At 45.6% G+C, this 24,518-nt stretch overlaps 2 long non-coding RNA genes across 13 annotated transcripts in view; both read right to left on the bottom strand.

Annotated features, from left to right (window-relative positions):
* Positions 1-3,685: 3,685 nt before the first annotated feature.
* LOC116243418 (uncharacterized) overlaps positions 3,686-24,518 on the bottom strand; it is a 326,478-nt gene continuing 305,645 nt past the window's right edge. For 10 of the 11 annotated variants that reach the window (XR_016469845.1, XR_016469847.1, XR_016469839.1 and 7 more), the window contains 2 exons: positions 6,848-6,967; positions 3,686-6,249 (listed from right to left, as the gene is read on the bottom strand). This is a non-coding gene — a long non-coding RNA (uncharacterized LOC116243418). Of the gene's footprint in view, positions 6,250-6,847; positions 6,968-7,200; positions 8,810-24,518 lie in introns of those variants that run through there. The other variant, XR_016469836.1, reaches the window with a different exon arrangement.
* LOC116243384 (uncharacterized) lies at positions 13,442-24,510 on the bottom strand. Of its 2 annotated transcripts, none has more exons than XR_016469851.1 (3): positions 23,738-24,510; positions 15,579-15,677; positions 13,442-15,493 (listed from the first exon to the last, which is right to left on the bottom strand). It is a non-coding gene; the product is annotated as an uncharacterized LOC116243384 (long non-coding RNA). The 2 variants fall into 2 exon arrangements; XR_016469852.1 differs by lacking the exon at positions 23,738-24,510 and adding an exon at positions 17,089-22,802.

The following is a 24,518-nucleotide window of genomic DNA, read 5'->3' as shown; positions in this document are numbered from 1 at the left end:
CTTATGGCTCCCCAGTGAGAAATGTGCATTACCTACTCACGCAGCGATTAAAGACCATCGTGAAAATATTTTACGATTTGGTGTCCTCAGTGGGTGAAGCTGGCACCTGCCTGTAAGGCACCGTGTAGCCCTTGGGCTGCAACATCAATCCCAAACCCCAAAGAAGTAGGGAGGCTGCAGCGTGCGTACTTCGTGCAGCCCCTGCGCTCCTCAAGTCACAGATCGCTGACGTACCGCAGGACCCATTTCTGCTGCAGCACGATGTGGGATTGCTGAAATCACTGCAGATCTGGAGAACAGACAAAGCATCTCCAGAACGCACTCCCCGTACAACTTGCCCACATGCAGGGGGCACAAGCCCCATTTTGGGGGCAATGATCCCCACTTGTGGGGTGCTACCCTCACCCCACTGTCACAGCCATGCCCCGAGGACTCCATCACCCCACTGCGCATGGCCAGCAACGTCTCCCCGGACTCCGCTCCCACAGGCATGCCCGTCCCTGTCCTCAAGCCGACAACATCGGCATGGAGCAAAGCGGGTCAGGGGGCGAGGGGGGACTTGAGGGGACATGAGAGGGCACATGGGGACACAGGGACATGGGGGGACACGGAGGGACATGGGGTTGACGCATGGGGTCAGAACTACAGAGGCAAGAGGAGGTGGCACGTGGAGGTGACACAAGGAGGTGGCAGGCTGTGCCAGGAGTTTGAGCAGCAGTGCGGGGCAGATGAGCAGTGCCAGCCCAACATGGGGGTGATGGTGACACTCCAGGATGAGGAGCTGCTACTGTTTTTCAAGCAGGTAGGAGTTTGTTATCCGTACATAATACTGCACTTGTTGTTTTCTTTTTTAAATCAGTGACAGTATGCGATCTGATCCAATGTCTTTGAAAAGTGTGGTTTCAGGATTGTCAGCTGAAACAGCAGCAGAACACAGGCCGTTGCCTGTGGGGGAAGGGACGGGGAAGGAAGTGAGGAAAGAAAGGAGGAAGCCTGAAAAAGGAATGGGGATGGCACGGGGCGAAGGAAGGGGGCGAGACATAGGGGAATGAAGGGAAAAGGACAGAATAGCGGTGGAGCAGCCTAAAAAGCAGCAACAAGCTCTGGGAGGACTGTAGAGTGCCAGATTCTGTATTGGGTGTGTATCTGTGTGTGTATGTTGTCATTACCTGCCTGGTTTGGGGTCGGGGCTGTTGTCGCTTCTGAGCTCCTGCAGTGGGAAGAGCTTGAGCAATCGGAGCCCATGCAGAACTGCAGCATGGGGGAGCGCTTGGTAAGGACAGCCTTGCAGCCTTCAGCTGGACGAACTTCTTCCGTGTGTCCAGACTGTGAGCTGCGCAGCCGTGCCTGGCTGCACCGCTCCAGCTCAGAGTCCGCTGCCTGAAGCTGCATCTTTGCTGCCTTCCCTCCTGCCCAGAGCCTCGAAGCTGCTCCCACAGTCCTCTGCCCACCCCCAACATGCCAGAGAAGACATCTGGCAGCGGGCTGGAGGAATCCCAGCACCCTGTTTTCCTTCTGCCCACAGCTCTCTCCTCCTCTGCCACACAGGGCACCAGCCTGCAAAATGGGAATGGTCGGGAGGAAAGGGAGCGCTGGCAGGAGCGACTGCTGCAGCTGGCCGGGGGGGGGGGTCTGTGTCCCCCATGCCCTTGTGGGCTATCTGTCCAGCTGCAGGAGGACCAGAGAAGGGCAGATAGAAAGGTGCAGCTGAGCAAGCAGTGGACCTGCACAACTCTCTGGCCGTCCTGCCGATGGCAGCTGTGACACATCGATTCTTTCCATGCAGCCGAATTCATGTTTTCCATCTGTAAACTTAAGTGGAGAACTGCAGGTTTTGTTAATCTTTGTGGAAATGATGTAACGGTCCCCAAGAATCTCAGAACTGCAACTTTGTCTCTGCCTGCGTAGACCTGCTAGGGCCTAAAAGTACCCGTTTTATGGCATTAAAAAGAATAAAAAGCCAAAAATGAAACCTGGAGTTGAAGAAAGACCTTGGAAAACAATACATTAAAATGTGAACAAGACAGAGGCTGAGCAAACGTTAATATAGCCCTGTGCTTTCTGCCAAAGTGCTTTATTTTGTTATCGTTAAATTTGCTGGGCAGTTACATTTCGGTATGTGAATATTTAGAAACAGTGCCATGGATGCTGGCAAAAACAAGTCTGTTTTCTTTTTTAACAGATATTCATAAGCACTTAGCACAGCTTTCCGCGGTCTGGAGTAGTTTCCCTTTGTTTTCTTCGTCTTTTCCCCCCGCTTCGAACTTCGCGCTCTTCCCCCGTCATCACAACGCACAACGGATCGCCACGGCCTGCGCCGCGGGTCCCCGGCAATGCCGCCGGAGTTCTTCCCGCGGTCTCTGCTGCCACCTCGTGGCCAATGCGCGGAACTGCCGCTGCCCGCTGCTCAGGCCGGCAAGCCTACAACGCATGCGCGTAGAAACGCGGAAGAGGCGTTTTAACCGCTCTGCGCCGCTAATCCGCCGCTCTCTGTGGTGATCGGTCCTCCAGATAATAGCGAACACGCGCGCGTCAACTGAAAGATAGCAATTGTTTCGACAGACCACTGCGGGGACGGGCAAGCAGCCGATTCTCGGAGCGCCGGCTCAGCGATAATTTCCCCTTCTAATCCAGGATGCCCCTCGTCTATTTCCGCCGATTTATGCCCGAGCCCACCCGGGAACGGACCGGGTCGGCTCACGGCTGCCCCTCAGCGCCTCGTGACACCCAGCGTGCTTGCCGCCGCGGTGGAGGAGCAGACGTTTGGGGCTCCAGCCCCAGCCCTGCACCGCAGCGTTCCTGGAAAAGCAAGACTCGCGAGAGCAACGCGCACGGGCCAAGCTAGGCACCGCGCACGCGGCAGTCTCCGCACCGCACTACGCAGGCGCGGTTCTCGAGACAACAGCACGGAGTACGGACGCGCGATTCATGAGAAAGCACGACGCATGCGCCAGTGGTTTAAAAAAAAAAAAAGAAGAAGAAGAAAAAAAAAAGCGCTACGCACGCACTGGATTCTGTTCCGAACGGGGCATGCGCCGGACTCTGCCCGCCACGGCGCATGCGCCTGGCTGTGCCCCGCAATGCGCGTGTGCCACGTGCTCTGCGCGCGCGCCAGCCTCGACGCCGCAATACGCACGCTTTCCTCACGGCCGCAAAACGCACGCGCCGTCGTTTGCAGCGCGTTCAGTACGTTCTCGAAGCAGACCGGGGCATAAAACCGCCCGAGGAAACAGACGAGGAGCATTCTGGATCGGAAGAGAGAAAAGTGTCGCGGAGCCGGCGGTCCAAGTATTGACTGCTCACCTGCATCTCAGGGCTTCGAAGAAACGTGTGCGATTGGAAAGCTTGTGGCGCATGCGCACTACTTCCCGGGGGACCGAGCACCACTTCCGCGTGCCTGCGCGCACGCGCCCTGCTGCCTGCGGCGACGTAGCGACGCTGCCGCAATTCTGCCGATTGACCGCGTGGGGGCACCAGAGACGGCTGAAACAACCTCGATGCAGTTCCCCCGATTGGCCACGAGGGGGCGCGAGAGACCGCGGAAACAACTGCGACGCACTTTTGCCGATCGGCCACGCGGTGGCACCAGAGACCGCGGAAATCACTTCGCCGCTAGGACTGCTGTGGGTCTGCACCAAGCCGTCGCCAGCCCGTTCTCTCTTTTGATGGCAGAGGATAAACACAGAAGGGAGAGGGGGGAAGGGAAGACGACAAAGACAACGAAGGAAATACTCGACAAACCCACCAAACCTGCGCTCAGTGCTTAGGGGTACTTGTCAATAAATAAATAACCAGCAAATTGATGTTGTCAAGATTTTTATTACTCTATTTTTTTCAGCCAGCGTCCGAGGTAATGAAAAACCTCGTACGAAGCGGGCAGATGCGTGCAGCCAAGCCATGGCTTGAATTGATTAACCACATTTGGTTTTGGCACCACGTTTGTGAGAAACACTCAAAGCCAAAAATTTCAGGTTAGGCCAGGATCTCAGTGATAGCAGCAAAGTTTATTCGTCATTGCAATAACAGGCTCACGTCCCCTATTAGCGAGGGAGGGACTGTGCAGCAGTCAGCGAAATTCATTCCGTTCTGTACTCCAAAACCAACGCAGGTAACACGCTCCTGGCACTCACTGGTTGAGCGTCTCAGGCTTACACTCTCCCCGATGCTGTTGCTATGATACATTTCCATATAAGGTCCATTACCGACCCGTTGTTCTTTCGTATGTTTTGTACTTCTCCATGGAGATACGAGGGCCATATTTCCAAGAGTGAGCACATGCGTTCTGTCCTGTGCTGGGCTCTCTTTCTCCACCCCGCATCTTTGCCTTGTTTTGCACCTGGCTCACTTCTACCCCAGTCAGAACACCCCCAATCTTTAACTTTCTACTCTGTTCAACAGCTTTCTTAGTGGAAGGAAAACAGCTATTTCACAAGAGGGTTATAAGTTCAGTGAAGGTCAATACTACGTACCGAAAACGCTAAAAGCTTCTACTGCAAAAACACAACCTACCTTTCACAACCAGACCCAGAACCAACCCCCAAGGAGCACCGCCACTCACAGCTCTCCACCCGCACTCCGCACCGCCGATCACCGCCCCCTGAGCTCAGCCAGTAAGCCAGTTCTCAGCCCACCTCGTCCACTCATCTATCCCGCGCTTCCTCAGCTTCATATGCAGGATGTCGTTGGAGACTGTATCAAAAGCATTGCTGAAGTCAAGGCAGACGACATCCACTGCAGCAGCACCTGAAATGGTCCATCCCACTCGGGCTGAAGCTTTGATTCCTTACACGTGCGTGTTAGGACCCAGCCTCCAGCACGGAATGAGGGCACTAGAAATTCCAGAGGTGGAGCTCGAGACAGCAGTCCATGTCCCTTGAGGGATAACAGAGAAGCAGACAACCCGAGTATGTAGTTCTTAGGAAACTTATCCTTGGCTTCAAGAGAGGGCATCTCACCTCTCCCTCCCAAGTACATCAACCCAAACAGCACTTCATACGTTGATACTCCCAAGTCTTTTCTGGGAGCGGTTCGTATTCTGAGAAGGGCTACAGGTAAACGCTTTGGCCATGGTCATTTGGTCTCTAAAATCCATTTTGACAAGCGCTTTGTCAGCATCTGACCGATCCATCCTACTTTCCCTGAAGAAGGAGGGTGCCGGTGAGTACGGAACTCCCGCTTGATTTCTAGAGTTCTCATTAGCTCCTGTAGGACTTGTGAAGTAAAGTGGTTTCCCTTATCTGAGACGATATTCTACGTGATCCCATATGTAGGGATCGCGCCCAGGTGTAGAGTCCTTAGTGCAGAAAAGACAGGGACCTGTTGGAGCACCCAGAGGACCAAGGGTAAATCCTGCCTGACCGATCTAGCGGCCGTCTGTGATGGCGTCACTGCATCAATAGCCAAGTGAAGAACCACTGATATCATCCACCTGGACTTCAGCAAGGCCTCTGACACAACATCCTTCTTTCCAAACTGGAAGGATACGGATTCGGTGAGCGGACTGTTCAATGGACAAAGAAACAGCTGCAGCATCGAGTGCAGGAGCCAACGGCTCCGTGTCTGGATGGCGATCGGTGATGAATGGCATCTCAAAGGGGTCCGTGCTGGGGCTGAGACTCTTCAATATCTTCATCAGTGGCATCACCAGCGGGATCGAGCGCACCCTCAGAAAATTTGCTGGCAACACCAAGCTGTGGGGAGCAGTGACACGCCAGAGGGACGGGACGCCAACCACAGGGACCTCAACAGGCTCGAGCAGCGGGCACAGACAAACCTCATCAGCTTCAACAAATCCAGGTGCAGTGTCTTGCACCTGGGACAAGAGAACCCCCCACTACCGATACATGCTGGGGGATGAAAGGGCTGAGCCTAGGCCTGTCCCAAAAGACCTGGTGGACGGCAAGCTGTACACGAGCCAGCAAAGTGCCCTCCCAGCCCAGAAAACCAGCCACATCCTGGTCTGCACCAAAAGATGTGCGGTCAGCAGGTGAAAAGAGGTGATCCTGCCCCTCTGCTCTGTGCTGAAGAGGCCTCACTTGGAGTACTGTGTCCATATGAAGAGTCCTCAGTGCAGAAGAGACACGGACCCGTTGGAGCACATGCAGAGGACGGCCACAAGAAAAAAAAAAAGATCCGAAGGATCAAACACCTCACCTGTGAGGACAGGCTGAGAGAGCTGGGGCTGTTCAGCCCGGAGAAGTGAAGGCTGCGAGGTGACCTGGTAACAGCCTTTCGATACCCAAAGGGGAGCTAAAGGAAAGAAGAAGGGAAAATTTAGGTTAGATACCAGGAAAATATCTTTCACAGCAAGGGACAAGGGGAAACATTTTAAGCTGGGGGAGGGAAGATTTAGGTTGGACGCCAGGGGGAAGTTCTTTACAGAGAGAGCGGTGAGGTGCTGGAGCAGCTGCCCAGAGAGGCTGTGGATGCCCCGTCCGTCCCTGGAGGTGTTCAAGGCCAGGTTGGATGGGGCCCTGGGCAGCCTGGTCTAGTATGAAATGTGGAGGTTGATGGCCCTGCATGTAGCAGGGGGGTTGGAGATTCACGATCCTCGAGGTCCCTTCCAACCCAGGACATTCTGTGATCCTGCGCAGCGGACCAGGTTGCCCAGAGATGCGGTGGATGCCCCGTCCCTTCCAAGGTGACACACAGGGCAACCTGATCTAGCTGTGAATGTCCCTGTTCATTGTGGGCGAGTCAGACTAGACCATCATAAATGGTCGCTTCCGACTCTAAGGAGTCTCCGGTATGATACCTGAAGCCATGTCCACAAAGGACATCGATGGCCTGGTGAGCAATCAGGGTAGGTGGGGAAGCCTGTGTGCTCAACAGCTCTGGGGAAACTCACCAAGTAGTCCAGTCAGGAAGATTCACATCAGCCATAGAGCCTCTCTGTGCCAGTGCCAGTATTCAGCACACCAGAGGTACTGCTTCATCACACTGGTGGGTCCCATAGCTGCAGAGCTAGCTATTGAATGGCGGTCAGGGGATGGAAGGAAGAGGGGTGGGGAGATTGGCTATCATACAGACTAGGAAACTAACAGCATCCCCTGATCTATATATAAAATAATCCACCCCCTCCCCCCCTTTTTTTTTAAAGCTGGTTAAAAACTGGCTACATTATTATTATTATTATTATTTTTACACATTCTTTGTCTTAAAGAGATTCGTCAATCAATAGTGTTTTTCATTATTATTACCACTCTTTTAATTCAAAGAAGTATGCATGGTGCAAAAAAGCTGTAGGGACAAAGACAGTCTGAGAAATCCCTGAGAGGATGGAACTCCCCATCCACCAGTCTGTCTATCACACTGATCCTGTGTCTGCAAGACCCAGGCTGGTGGGTATGCCAGCCAGCTCACGGTTGTTTTTAATCAGTGCAGACATTTACAAGAAAATGTGTGCTCTGTTTTCTTTAATACCTCAGTCCTGTGCTGGCTCCTCAGCTGAGGCCATAGCCTTTGGTCCTTGGAAGGATGGCAGCCAGTCTGCATGGACAGTGTCACAGGGTGGTTGAAGGGAGGACCCCAACAACAAGCAGGGTTATGCAGATCCCCTCATCCCTACTGCTCCTCCACAGGGGTGATTTGGCCATTTAACTTTTAGACTCTTGATGTTTAGAGGTTGGGCCATTATCCAGCTCTGAGATGAACTGTGCGTGTCCAAAGCTCACACACATTTTTTCTGTCTCCAATTGCATTTAACAGACATTGTAATGATGCTCACCAGGGCTGACTACTGCTGGTATGGCTCAAGTCAATGAGATGTTGTTTACTCACTCCTCACAGCAGAGCAGAACTCAGTCCATGATTTGACACTGAAATCTTGTTCTGCTCAGCCTCTGCCAGCATGAACCTCTTGCATTTAACTCTGCAAGATCCTTATCATAACCAGCCTTGGTGCAGCCCAAAATGAACCCTTGGCATTTTGAGACTACAGCAGAGGTAAGGGATGTTGCTGTCCCAACTTGCAAAACACCCAGACAACTCCAACCATGTTGATGGCTTCCAGATATCTCAGCTATGTGTTAGGGAGAATAAAAACCACCAATCAAATCAAATTACAAAAATAAGGGAAAAAAAAAAATAAGAAAACAGACCTTGCACTTAAAAAGACAGGGTTATCTGCTGCTAACCCTGGCTGGCTGCTCTCCACGGGGCACAGGTAGATGCAGCATTGGGAGGGAGGTGGGGAAAGAAAAGCCTCTCTCAGTTCACACTAGTGAAGCAGAGCTCATTATGTGCCCTGCTGCCTATTGCTGCGAGAGGTTAGAAATGCTTCTTTATTTCTCCTGCCCTAATGCACTTGCTGCCTTCCCCATTCTGTTTACTTTGTGCCACCAAAGCAGTGACAATCAGCTGTGTGAAGAATTATTCCCCAGTCTTCTTTCCGAGGTGAGTTCAGTCCTGAAAACAGGAGCAACATCCAAAAAAAAAAAAAAAAAAAAATTACTGCCACATCAATTTCTATTCAAATCGCTTGGCAGATTTCACTAGTTCCTTTGCTAGAGACCAAGGTTCACTTCCAGCTCCCCAGCCTTCAATACCTCTGGACAGTAAGTGCTGGCACAAACTGAAACCTGGTGACCTTCCTTTGAGAATATTAAGTCTTGCTGGAGTTTCTGTGAGGTTAATCGATTCTGCTCAGTCCTCTCTCATGAAATCCGCGGACAGGAAAGAATAAGGAGAGAAAAACCAGAGAAGATTTTCATGCAGTCTTTATAGCCTGAAGATTGCTTCAGTTTTTAGTGGTATTTGTTTCAGCCTCAGCCCTCCTTGGAAAGCAATCTTCTAGATACTTGCATGATTCCTTAGATTAACAAAAGGCACAGTTAGTTTGCCAGCAGTACCCAGTTTATGCCATATGTGAAACAGCATTACTGTGCAACTTCAGGTCATTTATCAGAACAGCTCAAGATAGATCTAGAGCTTGCCAAACCTCAGCACGAGATTTACCTTGTATAGCCTGGCCTGTATACCCCCAGTCCAGCTGTGGCCAAATGGTGTCCCTGCATCCCTATTGCTGATGGGAGCCACGTACTGAACTCCAGGCTATCCTCACATTTCCTGTCAGGATGACCTTTACCATACCTGGGACACATGGGTGTTTGAGTTGTGTGCAATACCAAACTGAAATGGGACCCCTGGGCCACAGACAGGAGTTGGAGGAGACACGGAGGACTGCTCAGTGCCACTATACAGCCACGGATGCCTTCTGGGTTGCAACAAACAGAACTTTGAAGCACACAATGCATCATTAAAACAACAGGTTTGACCAAGAAGATTTTTCTGCTGCCAGGGCATCACTGTCCCAGTGTCAGCCTTGCATTCTGTAATCAGCACTGGCTTCCATCTGATCAGGACTCGGTCTCGCAAGTCTCTAGCAAATCTGGCCAGCAGAGTCAGCAGGAGAGTCCATGTGAGATAATAACCAAGCCAGTAGTGCTGACAAAAACCAGCTTTGCACAGCATTCATGTCTCTAAATAGCAGTATGAATAAAAATAGTTTGGACACCTAGAAACCAAAATGCAGTAGGAATATAATTAAATGAAGAGATAATTTCTAAAATTTCTAAAATGCAGAGTGATCCCTTAAGTATTTCCCACTGTACTGACAGATGCTGCCCTCTGAAACAGTACACAAATGTCATAGGAGCAGCTGAAACTTTGAGCACTACTCTTTCCATTCCTTTGACTTAAAAATCTTAATTTTTCTTCTATGTTACAGACGCTGATGAAGACTGCTATATAATCTTTGGATTCATCTGCCAACAATCATCTAATTAATCATTGATCATTAAAACGACCTTCTTTTGACTGATACCTGAGCTCATACAGGTTCAAAAGAAATTTGACGCATGTTGTGTCATGTTCCAGCATTACCCACTACAGGTATGTTATCATGTTATGCCACATCTGGTTTTCACAGAACAAAATAAACTCAGGAGCAAATTAAAGGAAGAACCAGTTGTACAAGTATCAGTCTTGACCAGTTCAAATATCTGGCAGATTACAGGAGCAGATGAGCTTCCAGAACTCTTGCAGGAGCATCATTAAGCCAAGAACGGCATTATTTTTAGATATGCCTAAGCAGAGCCATCTGACAATACTCTATTCTCTATGCAGCTCTTGATTTACTTAGGTGCTAGAAGAACACTTCTAAAAGAAAATCTCATCTGAATTGATGAGGACAAAGTATTCTTGCACAAACACTGGAAGTCCATAGGCACTAAATCCAAGATGTGCAGACCATACAGAAAAAGAATGGCAGGATTGGCTATCCTCTACATCATGTGATTTTCGTAAGCAACATTTGATCTTCCAGAGGATCTGGAGTTCTGTTCAACACCTCCTCTGCTGCCAGTCCCATTCACCGTGGACTGACAGAAAGTGTTTCAGGCTCCCAAGCGCCTCGGATGGAATCACAATTCTCCAGCTACATTGGATTCTTCTTTCTATTATATCCTCTCTCCCAAGGGAGTCTAAAACTCATAAAGTAAAAAACAGAAACAAAACCATGCCTCAGAGGTACAGAGTACTCAGCCTTCATTCATCTTTTCTTGGAGTTTCGTTCTCTGTGGCACCTATCCGGAAAGACAAAGTGCAGCAGATTTTGACCTTTAAATTCATTAAAAGGCAGCAATAGCTTTTGCATTTCTTCATGGATATTTTGTCAGCTTGGAGAAGAAAAACATTTTTTGGGAGCAACAGTACCAGTTACACAGTTAGTGTCCTACCCTTGTTACAGCAGTGTGATTGAGGAATATTTCCACTGAGTTCAGCAAATGCGACTGGAGAAAGCAGAATAAACATTCACGTTTATTTTATGCTGATTCTAAGTAGAAGCTTTTTAAAAAAACATGAAATGCCAGTGAACCAAGGGGCTCAGGGGAAGAAAAGCTATGCAACTATAACATGTTGTGGGTCTTCTCTCAATGGGATATTGGTTTTCAGTATATAATTAATAACAAGAAAACTGTATGCTGACTTTAGGGTCTACATGAGTATCCTGGAACAAAAAGGGCCATAAATTAGCATCAATTATGTATTAAAGTTCCAATTAACCTGGCTGACACTGATATACTTTAACAAGGTACACTTAGATAAAAGAAGCAACTCTCTAATTACTTCGAACAGGACCTCCTGACCCATTCTGCTCTTTTATCCCAATGCCAACTTAATGAGGAAGGAAGTAAGAGGTAGGAAACTGTGCATAAGACAAGTCTGTAGCACCACAAGATGCCCCATGGGATTTGCTTTTACGTTCTTAAAACTGTCAATGATTAATATTTTATTGCACTCAGTTCCTTTTAACTGTTTTACGAAGAGGAGCAGTTGAGGCTGAAATTGCTAACATTCATTTTAGTGTGGAAATCTGCCACTTAACGAAGGTCCTGGTCACCTGTTCCTGTTCTGCAGTACAGCACATCATGCACAGTATTTGTGGTGATGGCACCCAGGGTTCCTGCACACAGATTTAAAGGGTGCTTATTGAAGTAAAGCAGCTTAGTCCAAATAAAAGAAAGAAAACCTCAACTAATTTTACACCTTGCACACAAGAGTTGGCTTAAGTGCATTTTTCAGTGCTGAAATTTTATGGAAATTACAAAGACAAAAAGATAGGCCTGTATAAAACCTGTGGTGTTAGCAAGGGAGCTACAACAAGGTGAGTAGTGAGACCCAGTCAGGGAGGTATCTATAGAGCATCTAATAAGACCATATCACGGTTAAAATCAGATAACCCTGGATACCCTGTATGTCTGGTTAAAAGGGGAATAGATCCACAGGCATCTCCTGTCTGTTCAAGAAAGAAAAAAAAAAAGAAAGAAAGAAAAGAAAAGGAGAGAGAACAGTGGCAGAGAGTGCATAGCCAGGCAGACCGGTCTTGTTCAGTTTTGCTCAACGCTCAAATTTTCAGCCCCTGATCTCCCAGTCAGACTTTGACTGTATGCAATTATAAAAAGGGCAACGAGGGCTGTTTTTTCTCATGTTTGTTTGTTTGTTTTTTTTTCCCCTTAATCACTTGAAAATGCTGTACTTTACTGTTGATTAAAAGTTCTCCAGAGCAAGGCAATTCTTGTAATAAGAGCTGTGGAAGAACTACATCGTTTCTGCTGAACAATCCCCTCTCAGAGCCATATTCTCATCACTGTAAGTAGTTTTAAATTCATAATGACATTGCCCCCATCTTTATGGTTTTGCATGGCAATACAGTTGGAGTCATGGCTTTCACAGTTGCTCTCTCATTGGCCACAAGCCTGACTTCTGTCCTCTGGGAGAGGAGGTGTTGGTGGATTCCATCAAAGGCACCTCCTAATTGTAGTCAGAGTCTTCAAAACTCAGAGGGAAGCAAAACTTGGCGCTGGGTGTCTCCTGCGGTGAGCTCTTTCCTGGGTCCTTACAGTCAAAGGTTATCTTTCACCTAAGCTATGTCAAAGTTTAATTTTAAACACTTTGGGTCATGCTCTTCCCTAGTGAAATTTCACTGCAGAGGGAGGCAGAATTTCCCTTTTGCTGTGGAAATGCACAGTGCAAAAGAGAAGCTTAGTAGCTTCTGGGCCCCAAATCACGACTCCTTTCCAAAACCAGGGCTGTTGGAAATCACGTGCTCCATTATCAAAAGCAGTCAGCAGGCAGTAGCCCAAATTACAGCCTCTCCAGCAAGATTTTCAGTATTTCTTTGCTTTAGCTGGAGATTGTGTCTTTAACTTCCCCATAACTTTGAGCTGCTTTGCAAAGGCAAGCTGAGAACGAAGATAGAAATGTAAAAGAAACGTTCATACCTCTTTAGTCACTGAAAGGTCAGAATTAGGTCAACTGCAAGTCTTGAACAGTTCATCATTGTCCCACGCTAACATTGCCATGTGTGTTATTCCCTTCCCCTGCCTAACCTGCATTTTCTGGAAGAATATGCCTGGATCATTCAAATGGCTCATGGAGACTGAAAGTGAACTAACACAATCAATTTTGGCCTCCTGTGACATCTGCAGTTACTTCAGTAAGCCCTTGTGGAAAAAGACACATTCATATTTCATATATGTTGTATAGCCCTTGATCCATCTCCATTTAAACCAAGGTCTAGTTTAAACATCTGTGGGAACTGGATCAGATTGACAAGACTATTATACATACCAGAGGGGACTCACTCTTAAGTCTCTCGTGGCAAACACGCTTCTTATACAGTATTCCATCCTGATAAGTGACCTACTTATTGGTTGCACGTTGTAAGCTATTATGATGAGTGCAACGTGATCCTTGCTGTTTTGCTTTGAGTAAACTTTAGCCTTTGGATATAAGAAGTGGAAAATTTGACATCCATGTAATAGAGGACAGCCATATACGTTCAGAGTGGGATTTTCAAAAGCATTCATCCCTGGCCTGAAATCAAACATTGCTAGGACAACAGTGAGCTCTTAAAAAAAAAAAAAAAAAAAATCCTGCCCAAGTTATACTAATACATAAAGTACTTTGTTGTGAAACACTTGTGGGATTTGTGAAGCAACAAAGCTGACAGAAAATGAGAAGCATAGAGCACACGTTGTCACTGCCACCTAATCACACATCTTACCATCACCAGAACCATATTCTGATTGCACATCATTTCAATACACACTGTTTTCCTTCTACGTACACTCCAGCACCACATTCACTTGTCAACCCCACCAATAGTTAAATTGTTCTCCTATCAACTGGTCCTATTATCTAGAAGGAGACTGTGTACTAAAAAGTCACGAAGAATGGTAACAAGTCTACAGGTAGAATTCAGGCGGTAACTCAGAGCACAGAGCAGCTCAGCGCCTGAACATACAATATCAACGTTATGCAGAGAATGAACTGGGAGAAGTAACTGCAGAAAGGAGGGAGAAAAATTTCACAAAGCACTTGTGGTTACAGGAAAATAACTACTTGATATATATGTAGGTGGCTTTATTTTGTATCATATTGAAATGGACCAGTTTGAAATGGGCCAATGGCATGGGGAGAAATACAGCAAGTCTTTGGTACTGCTCAGCAGTAGATGCACAGGAACATTAAGGAACATTGCCATCTTGATTTGTTAAGGTCTGAAAGGAAAGACTCCAACTCCTACTGGAATATCAATAATGTGAAAAGATGATAAAGGACAGAGCTTCAACCATTTGCCATTCTCTGCTGTTGATGAAATAAATCCATCATCTTCTCTGTAAGAAGAGTGCTTAGCAGTGAAGAGATGTTAAATCTACCACAGCATATTCAAATAGAAACATCCTTTTTAAATGACCCGGAGGGAAAAATTGAGTGTCCTCCTTGTGATCTTATTGCTTTCCCTTCCAGCTTTACCTCTCCATCATTTTATTCAAAGCAAAATATCATCAACCCCAAGAAAGACTGTCCCTTATCAGCTTGGGCAGTTGTGGTATCCATCCCTCTATACAAATACACATACACACACACCAGCCCCCAGTTCATATGACTCCATGCGATGGTGAACAGTATGTGAAAGCCCTTCAGTGTGCCAAGTGTGACAGTTTACTCAATCTCTTGTAACTTTTCTGATCTATCTTGTTCAAAGGACGCTTTTTTTTTTTCCTGATTCGCCCCACTCTATTAGAGGAATGAGAGAAAATTTAAGAGCCCTGCTTTGACACTCAGCTTGCTGCTTGTGTGCAATCAGACCAGCTGCCTCCCCAGATCACCACTGCATTGTCAGTGTAGTTCTTCTTGTGCCAAGACAAAATTTATAAATAGATTTGCCCAGTCAGTAAGCCCTTTCTCTTTAGAAAGACAGGGATTCGAGCAGAAAGAGGATTATTGATAACATGCAATATCTTTATTATGGCAGAGACTGCGACTGCTACTATAGTTAAGGACCTGTCAGCAGTTCCATTGTAAGATTTTTTTTTGTGCAAGGGTTTAACCTGGCAGTAAAAATTTAAATATACTTGAGGCTGAACATTTTTCTTGCAAGAATTCAGCAAGAGAGCTAGATGAAGGCCTCTCTCCTCCAGCCTTTCCTAATTAATGAATTCATTGAGCTTTAGAGCTTCTCACGTGAATATACCTTGCCTGTTAGGAAATGGGGAGCATCCCCCAGTTCAGAATCGAATAGTGTAGAGCACAGAACCAGGGCTTTAAAAGACCACAGAACAAACATGCATGGCTAAATCCTGCTCTTATTAGTCATGATGCTTGAATAACATTTGGCCTTTGTAGGAATATATAGAATTCTGGCTAATATCCCATGCTTTCCTCTACCAAACAAACAGAAGAGAACGTTGCTAAAAAAAAGTCCCTCTAAAAACATCTCATTTAAGTAGCTAATTCTCCTCGTGGTGCTTGCTGGTAGGCCAGAGCAATCTGCCAACTGATGAATACATCTTGGGAGTCACCACTCCCCACGTCTTCCTCTGTGTAGTCTGTGCCTTTCTGTTCAGTCTCTGGCAAGCTGCTTATTTCTTCTGGGGACCGACTTCAGCATTTAAGATGGAAAACAGTAAAACTCAGGCAAACAGTCCTGCATGCAAAATTCATTCTGCTTCAGTTCAAGCACTTTCCAGTAGGAAATAATCCAGATCAGTTAGACTTTGGCAGTAACTAACCTGAATGCATAGCCATGGCTTGCTATTGCAGAGCTGCTGGCATCCACAGACCTGTGTAACTTCAAGGACTCAGAATCTTGAGACAGGACTACCAAAATGCTGCAGAGAAGCATGCATGTGAGCATCACCAGAAAAAAAGCGTGTCTTCTTCAGAAAGCTGACAGCAGAACATCTGGCTTTCAGATTCTGATTAGCTTTGCTTTCTGAGGCTGAAGTAAAAAACCTTAATTTTAATAGAACATAGGCCTAGTTTAAGTTATATAACATCCTTTGTACACAAAGTAAAAACTGTTCTTTGACTTGACTTTCTCAACATTCATATTTGCTGCCAGCTGACTAGCATCTCTTTTGCACTGAAACCTACAAAAGAATAAGACTTCTCTGTTTTGTCTGTTGACGAGATCTTCAAACCCTACTGCCCCTCTGACACATAATCAAAATTTAAAAGAGTATGTTTCTGCTTGTTTTTTTTTTATGATATAAGGATTTAACTATGACTTTGACACCATGGAAACTAGACAAAGCATATGATCCTATTCCATCTAAATATATCCCCTGACTTTCAATCACACCTGCCTCTTTTATATTTCATGAAAACTGCTCTTCAGCTTCCTCCATCTATGCAACTTTTTTGGCTGGCAGGATCACCTTGCGCCCATCCCTCAGCTTTCATCACCAGCCATTACCACTTCAAGAGAGAATCACATGCATGAGTGAAGAGGAGGCAATTCAAGAAACCAGGCCCTTATGAAACTTTGATGTAGCATACCGTCAGGGTAATGCTCAAAAAAATTTAAATGTTAAATGGAAGGCAATTCTTAACCCTCCATTAACAAGAACGGGCTGTCCATTTATGAAGCAATCACCTTTACTGTAGATACCTGCTGCTTGTTTATGATCATCTTTGTTACAGCTCACAATCACAACACTTGTTTCTACTCCTTTTCTATAATACTATGACACTATCTCTTTTCTGTTGTTTGTCTGGAATAAACAACACCACACTATCCCTTGGCTGTAGTTCATGCAAATCCTGCTCAAGGATGGGAGGGAAAAATCTGGAAAGTAACTTAAGAAAAACAAATCTCCCACTGCAGCATGGATTCTGATAGCTGCTCCTCTGGAGACAGAAAGTGCTGTATCTGCTTTTTAAAACCAGCTTGATGGATGATCTGGTTCTTCGTGAGTGTGTGAAAACAGCACACAAAAAACTGATGCCAGAGTTAAGAAAATTAATTTGGTGATTGAGCCAAATATACTGATTCAAACACAGACACAAGCAGTACTCTGCATGGAAGACGAAGCAGAAAATGTAGCCCTAGCAAGGCCACAAATATTCCCCTCCAAACAAATAAATTCAGTATTTCTGCCCGCCATGGGTTATTTTTAAACAGCTTGTTTTAAGTGCCAACATATGTTATTTTGGCTGCACAAGACAACAGAGCCAATAACTGAAAGAAGTAGGCAAGACATCTGGGAGGAGTTGGAACAAATGTCTTGAATTTTTAACCTGTCTGTTTTGGCAGTGACCCATGCCATGAGTGGCTGTGTCAGCTAATCACTTAGCTGCCCACTGCTGACAGACAAATACCTCATAGTGACATCTGATGGAGTTGTCACAAAGCACAGCCTTCCAGGGACTTGCATACAACCTCAGGTTGTGCCCATGCACACCAGAGCATGGCTGTTATGTGTGAAGCTGCAGCGCACTCAGAACAAGTGCTCAGCAGCACCCATGCACACTCAGAAACATTCAGATGAATTCTGTAAAGGGAAAGCATTTGTGATTACTTGAATATTTTTATTTTAATCCAGGGATGATAATTAACTGATTAATAATATCACAGTCACCAAAAGCGATAGCGTGTTTTCAAGGAACATGCAACAATAGCTAGCCATTTCTATGGCATTAATTGTAAAAGCAAATAATTAATCCTTTTCAAGGCTCAAAGAGAATTGCTTTCAACTGCAAACAGAACCTACTGAAAATTCTCCAACACAATGCCCATTTTTAAATGGTCATTTTTCCTAAAAAAGCTCGCAACAGCTGTGTTTCAGGTGCATATTTAGGAACTAATTACAGATATGGAAGATACCCAGGCAATCAGACAAGGCTCTGCTCACCATCAGCGTTATGTTTAGTCATGGATGGATTTGGACCATGTCATCATCGTTATTATTTTAAAATCCTTACAGAGCTCCATGTGCAGTGCTGACCACACTGAGAAGAATGCAGATAGTCTCTGGACTGAGGCATTACTCAACAAATCTCCATAATGGCTGATTCATTTTCCTTCTCTCTAGTTGTGCTCTCAGCATCTGAAAAGACTCACATCCTTCATGCCTACTGAAAGAGGGGCTCATATTCCGGACACAAACAATAGAGGAAGGCAAAGCACTGTTGTTTGCCATACAAACCTTATATACCTTGGTGGAATTTGGTGCCTGTGACCATACTATCCATAAGCTGCACAAGCATAACACAGATAGGTCACCAAGGACCATCCAACAAACCAAACTAATTGCCTTTACCTTCCACTTGACCTGCTCAGAAGTGTTTCTGTGTCAGCTTTCTTCTAATCTGACTTCTCTGGGGTCTGACCAAATCCCCCCAAAGTGACAGTGGAGCTACTGGATTCAACTGGATTAGATGAATGGATACCCCATTCAGTAAACAAAGTTGAGTCTCAAAACATAAATGCTCTTAAAGCCTACATCTAGATGCTCACAGAGGAAGGTGCTTGCCAACCAGTACGTATGGCATATAGGTAGGGAATGGAACTATACCAAAAGTCCCTTTCACATCAACAGTCTTAAGGCACCCAGCTACGAGCATTGTTGCTGTGAATGTTTCCAGCTCCCAAAGCAATTCCAGGCAGACACAGTGACAAAAGAATAATTTTATCAGCATATGGCTGATCACAGCATCCAATTCCACCAGTATGAAATGGCCCCATAGCGCACACTAGCATTTCTGCATACAAGCAGAACAGATGCTGGAGAGATCAATGTAATAGCACTTTAATTAATTTTAGTGTCAAAGTCAAATGCTTCCTAATTTCCAGTTGACAAATCCCTTATTCCAGGGTTGGCTCACTAAATTCTGAAAACAGGAGGAGAAATTTGATTCCAGGGTAAAATACTCAGAAAGGCCTGAAGAAATGCAAAGAAACATTTTCTAATTCTTTGTAATCTTGACCATCTTGAAGATGTTGTATTGCCAAGTACCCAGACTGCTATACGTGTTCACAGATACAACTTCCCTTGCATAAAAGTTCCCCTTACTGTGAGCGGTCCTTGTTCATAAATACGCTGTAGCATCATGGAGGTCCCACCCCAGAAGAAGATCCCACTGCAGACAATGTGCTTGGCCAGGAGTCAAGAACCAGGATCCTTTCCAAGAAATAGACGTATCATTAAAAAATCTCTCCCAGGATGGAGTCCTGTAGCACACAGCACTGTGCAAAAATTATGCTGCACTATTCAAAACTTCTGATAGTGTTCAGTGGACAAGCTGGAGAGGTGGAGAAGGGAACGTGGCCTTGGACAGAGTGATTTTGTATCACAGATTACCAGTATCAGCAAGCACCAGCTGCATAATTTGTTAGTGGAAAGGCTGCAGTCCCTACATCTCCCATTAGTGCCCTGCACTCCAACTCCAGGGAACAGATAAGGGAAAAACAACACGGTAGGCTCAAATACAAGCAAGTACTGCACCCTGACTTCTGGTCAAGGGAAGAGAAGTTAAGCAATTTATTAGTGAAGCACTTCTAAGAGAGAATGACATATTTGTGGTCCTGGACAATCCATATTTGGATTGTCACAATAGCAATAAGAGGCACAGGGTGGTGAGCGCCTGCTTGCTGCACTAAGTGTTATTAAACTGAAGAGTGTTCAGTAAATGTTTATTCCACAGGCAGGAACTACTAGTGCCTGTAGCGGTCACTTAGGCCTGAAACCCAAGATTTCAGCTGTTTCATCTGAATGCATTTGCTGAGCACTGGGTGACATGCACCAACACAGGCAGCTCCTCAGATTTCAGCAGGAACTAATCTGCCATCCTCCTGCATCTATCACTTCAAATGACCCAAACTAAAGTGCATCGTGCACATCCCGCCTGCTCTGACACTCAGTGGGGTATCACCTCACAGTCAGGACTCTCCATCCCAAAGTGTTTCATTAGGAAGTGATTGGGACCTTGCACATGTTGTTGAACAAAGAGCCCCAGGTCACATCACAGAGAGCCCCCACCTCTCCGACAGCCCCCTCCCGTCTTGAAACAAAGACACAAGGGCAGAAGTGATAGGGACAGGAAAGAGCCACCCTTAACAATGCTTAAACAAACATATTTGGAACAAGGCTTAGATTACTGCACACGTCAAGGGGATTTTTTTTTCCCTCCTCCCCCTCCCCATCATGTTGGCAAACTCTTGATGACCACAGGCATGGAGACCTCCTGGCAGGGGACCTGCAAAGACCAGAGGGAAAAGGACAGAGGGCTCCTTGTGCAAAGGAGAGCATCTGAAAGGCACATCCTCCAGGTGCTTTTGTCTGAGGGCTATGCTTGACTAGCAAATCCTGTTGCACTAAGATTGCAAGCTGCAGATATCCTAAAAAAACAAAATTGGAGTCCTGCCTGCACATCCAAATGATTTTGGGGAAGAGCTGTTAACAGCAGGACAAAAAACACCACGGCCCTTGAGCTGATGTCTGCAAATCTGAAGCCTCTCCTTGCATTAGGATATCACACGTGAAAAATCCCAGAAATCCAACACAGTAATACCAAGTGCTTGTAGAGCATGTTTTACCTGCAGCTCTTGGAGAAATTACAAAGAGGAATGAAGAAGAAAGGCTCATTACCACTTTTTCACAGATAAGGAAACTGTGGCACAGAAAGGAAGTGATTTGTCCTGCAGCCCAGTGGAAGAACAGGGCACTCAAGTCAAGCCTCTCAAGTCCCAGTCCGATGCCCTTTCCCCTGAACTACTGCAGCTGACTCTGACCCTGCAGGAACTTCACATTTGTCATTATGCTTTACACCTTGATCATGAGGCTGGGTGTCTTCAAAGCACTGCCCTTGGCTCCTTGGCCAGGAGAGGAAAAAGCTCCCATGTACCTAATCAAATATAATTGCCATTCCTGGAGAAAAGAGATTCCTTCTCAACTCCTCTGGATGATAATTCACCCTGTGTTCAGGTGTAAATGTAATGCTATATGTAAGCCAAGATAAAAGTAACTCCTCTGACCACTTTTAACTCAACATCCCTTATGCGGTAAATTTCATACATAGCTATTGAAATAGTGCCAGAAATTGGCTGTAATTTTGTTGTCTATTAATACAACCTCATATAGCAGTTTTAAAGTATTCACACTAAAGTGTAGGCTCCTGGGAAAATGCAGTTTAACAATCAAAGCCCTTCACATTTAAATACATGGATAAAGAAGATTATTTTAACTATTTAAACTGTAACCGTGGGACCAGTTTCCAAGAAAGCACCAGCCCAGGACAGCTTCTGCAGCCCTGGGGCTCAGGTACAGCACCCATAGCCATAAGATCTGCAGTTATATCACATGGCAATGAAGAATTGGCCAGGTGAAAAATATTGGTCAAAATCAAGACTTAAAATTTCACCTGGAAAACAGTAAATCTCCAGTGCAGGAGCACAGAACACCTGAAAACAGGAACACAGCTTAAAGAGTAATTTGCAGAGCTCTGCTCTGCTGTAAGTGGTGCAGGTTTAGTGCATACACAGGAATACAAATGTTATAAGACAGATGAGAGCTCCATACTGGGTAGGTGCAGGTCTTTCCTGATAACTGAAGATTGTTACTGTGACCAAGTCAGAAAGGCAGAGTATCAGACATCAACAGGCAACAAATGGGGCCAGGCAGGAATGGATGTTTTCCCTTAGCAGTCCTGTGTAAACTTACAGCCAGCTGTGCGCTAGAGGTGGCCATAGGTGACTTGTAATCCAGGTCAAAGGCAGAAAATCACAGGATTAAAAGTGGGTGGTCAGATAATTCATTTGACTTGTAGAAGAAAAAACTATATATCCCCCCATAGGCAACAAGCAGTTTTGCAGGGAACAAAGAAATCTCTCTCTCACACAAAATTGGTCTGCCAGGAACTGAGCCCATCTATCTCCCCACCTCCCCACCACCCTCCCCATATCTTCCCCTCTAAAAGGATCTTTTCTGGGATTCAGGGAACGCATGTTTATAAAATAGTTCCATTCAATTAGGGCACAGAGTACAGCAGCTTTATATCAGAGGCAACCCAGAGCGAGAGCTCTGTGGAAGTGCAGGTACACGGTAATGATGACAACCCTGCACTGGTTGTAGTGTCATCACCTCTTATTCTTAATCAAAAGGCTTCCAATCCCTTCTCGACGTGTGCACTCGGAAATGAAGGGACTGCTGGAGAATCATTTGAATGTGGCAGCCCTAGATAATGATGAAACGAATAAAAGGTTCACTTTTTTGTTTAGGTTTGAGGAAGAATTCAGGATTCCTCTCGTGAAAAGGCAGCGGTTTAATAGCAGCGAGGCAGAAGGGCTTCTCGTTATCTGCAGAGGCTGCTGTCGGTGCAGTACTAATGGCCATGGCACGGGCTTCCCCAGCATGCTCCCCGTGCCATGGGGCCTGAGGAAGCACCAGCAGGGTGAAGGGCAGCAGCTTTGGGAGGCTCAGTGCGGGGCTGGGGAACAGCACTGTGTTCCCACTTGAGGGCTGGCCTTGGCAGAAAGAGCAGCTTTTTTCGATGGCACTGGGCAATGCAAGGCACACTTCCATTAAATGAGTGCCTTGGACAGGCATCTACCATGCCCAAATCTGGGCAACAGCTGCTGCTGTGCCTTGTCTTCCACCCACTGCCCTGCCAGGATGATTTTTTTTGTCAGACTCAGGGGAAAATGAATGGAAAGCAGCTGAGCACTCTGACTCTCCCTGTAGTTTATCTGCACCTCATGACACATTGATCTCTTGTATGTTTTTGCAGTATTTTTTGTATACTTCAGGAAGCAGCCACTAAAACACACAGAATCTTTTGTCTCAAGGAGGTCAAGAGCTGCCACGTGTTAAACTTGTGCAGGCTGTGCACCTATTCCATACCTACTTGTTCTATCCACTGAACAGTGATGCCATACCAGGCATGAGAGACAGTAAAGGCTTTTTGTTTGGCTGGTTTAAAAGGGCATCATTTCAGAAAATGAAATTAATAACAGGCTTTTCAGTGATCCATAAACCAATGAAAATCATTCTGGCTTCTATTCCAGTACTATCCTCTTTATCCAAAAGCAAAGTTTTCACCAAAAAACAATTCCTGACATTTGCAAAATTGTAACTATCTTTAGAATTGTGCCCAGCCCTTCTTAGGCATTCAGATCAATCCATCAGATCAAAACATGTGAAAAAAAATTTAAAAACAACTTCACTATAAGGCCAGTTAAAGTTACTCCATTCACCGCAGTAACATTTGCCCCAAATGCAGAGCTGGCAAGGTCAATAGTTTCGCTTTTTGTGCTTTAGCTACATTAATATAACAGTTTGCTATTCCTCTCTATTACTATATATGTTCAAAGCTTCATAAGCTGTCATGAACAGCCTGATCTCTGACACGCAAGACATGTTAACAACAGCTTTTTCCATTCAGAAAGCCAGCAAGAAAGAGAAGTCAGACCTTTCAATGTATGTTAAGTAACAAATATAAGATCTCCATGACGTCCCACATGATGAAACACCTTACAGCAGGTTAGAAAAGGAAGTATGTGGAATCAATACATTTCTTCTCACAGTTACATAGCTGCATACATCACTACTTTTAAGTTCACTGTCTTCAATCTAGCCCACTGTGTCCACAAGTAATATCACAGGGACAAGGCTATAGAAAAGCCAAGGACATTATAAATGAACAATGTGGTTATTCAGTACATACATCTAGGGTTAGGGCAGAGTGACCAGCAATGTGAAAAAACTAGAACATTATGATGAGATCTCAGCTCACTGCAATCCCTGCTAGCATGAACATCTAATAGGAAAGAGCAGTAGATAAAATGAGTTTACAGAGAGTAGGCAATAAACACGGTTGATCAGAAATACAGATCAGATATCTACAAGGTTTCACAATACCTTCCCCCCCCACCCACAAAACAGAATTGTACCTGTTGCATTGTGTTTATACGGTGAGGTTTTGGCAGTGAGGGGCTGCATGGAAAGTCTCTATGAGAAGAGATTAGGGGCTGCTCCCATATCATTTTTAATGGAGCAATTAAAAGGCTCAGCTGAAGGTGTTCTCCACCCAATTTGCAGGTAGTGTGGAGTAATGACGAGCCAACAGCAGCACCAACACTTCAACTTCAATCAGCACAACTTCCCAAGAAAGTATTTTGGCTTGGTTTATAGTACCACTTTTGGATTGAGTTGGGACTGTACATAAACAACATATGATCTCATGAGAAATATCTTACAAACTAGTTGAGGATCAGCACTGATTGTAAGCATATAGAAGATTCAGGAAATGCAACACAAAAAAAAATTAAAGTATGTTTTTACTGCACTTTGATTATTAGAGACAGTCAGCTGAGGAAAAATTTAGCTGAGAAAGACCATTTTAATCTTACCTGGACAAAGGAATGAGTCCTTCCATACTGCAAACACATTTATACCAGTGAGGTCACATAGCATGAGAGCACTAGAGAAAACTCAGTATCTGCTCTTCTTGAAAGCATGATGAAATCCTTTCTCAACATAGATGCATTCTGTTAGCAGGCTAAATGAGCACCCTTGTTAACTGTAAATTAACTCTAAGCACCATGCTTAGCTGTGACCCTCTATTTGTCTTAATAAATTACTCCAATTAATTATGCCATTTTGGGTGCCAGTGACTAATCTGCAGTGTATTTTCCTTAGACTGAATAAGCACCTTGTAATTAAGACTAACCC

Source organism: Phasianus colchicus, chromosome 10 (assembly GCF_987193195.1).
Source record: "Phasianus colchicus chromosome 10, bPhaCol1.hap1.1, whole genome shotgun sequence".
Taxonomy (NCBI): domain Eukaryota; kingdom Metazoa; phylum Chordata; class Aves; order Galliformes; family Phasianidae; genus Phasianus; species Phasianus colchicus.
Note: the sequence above shows the minus strand (reverse complement) of the source record. Positions and strands in the feature narration are given on the sequence as shown.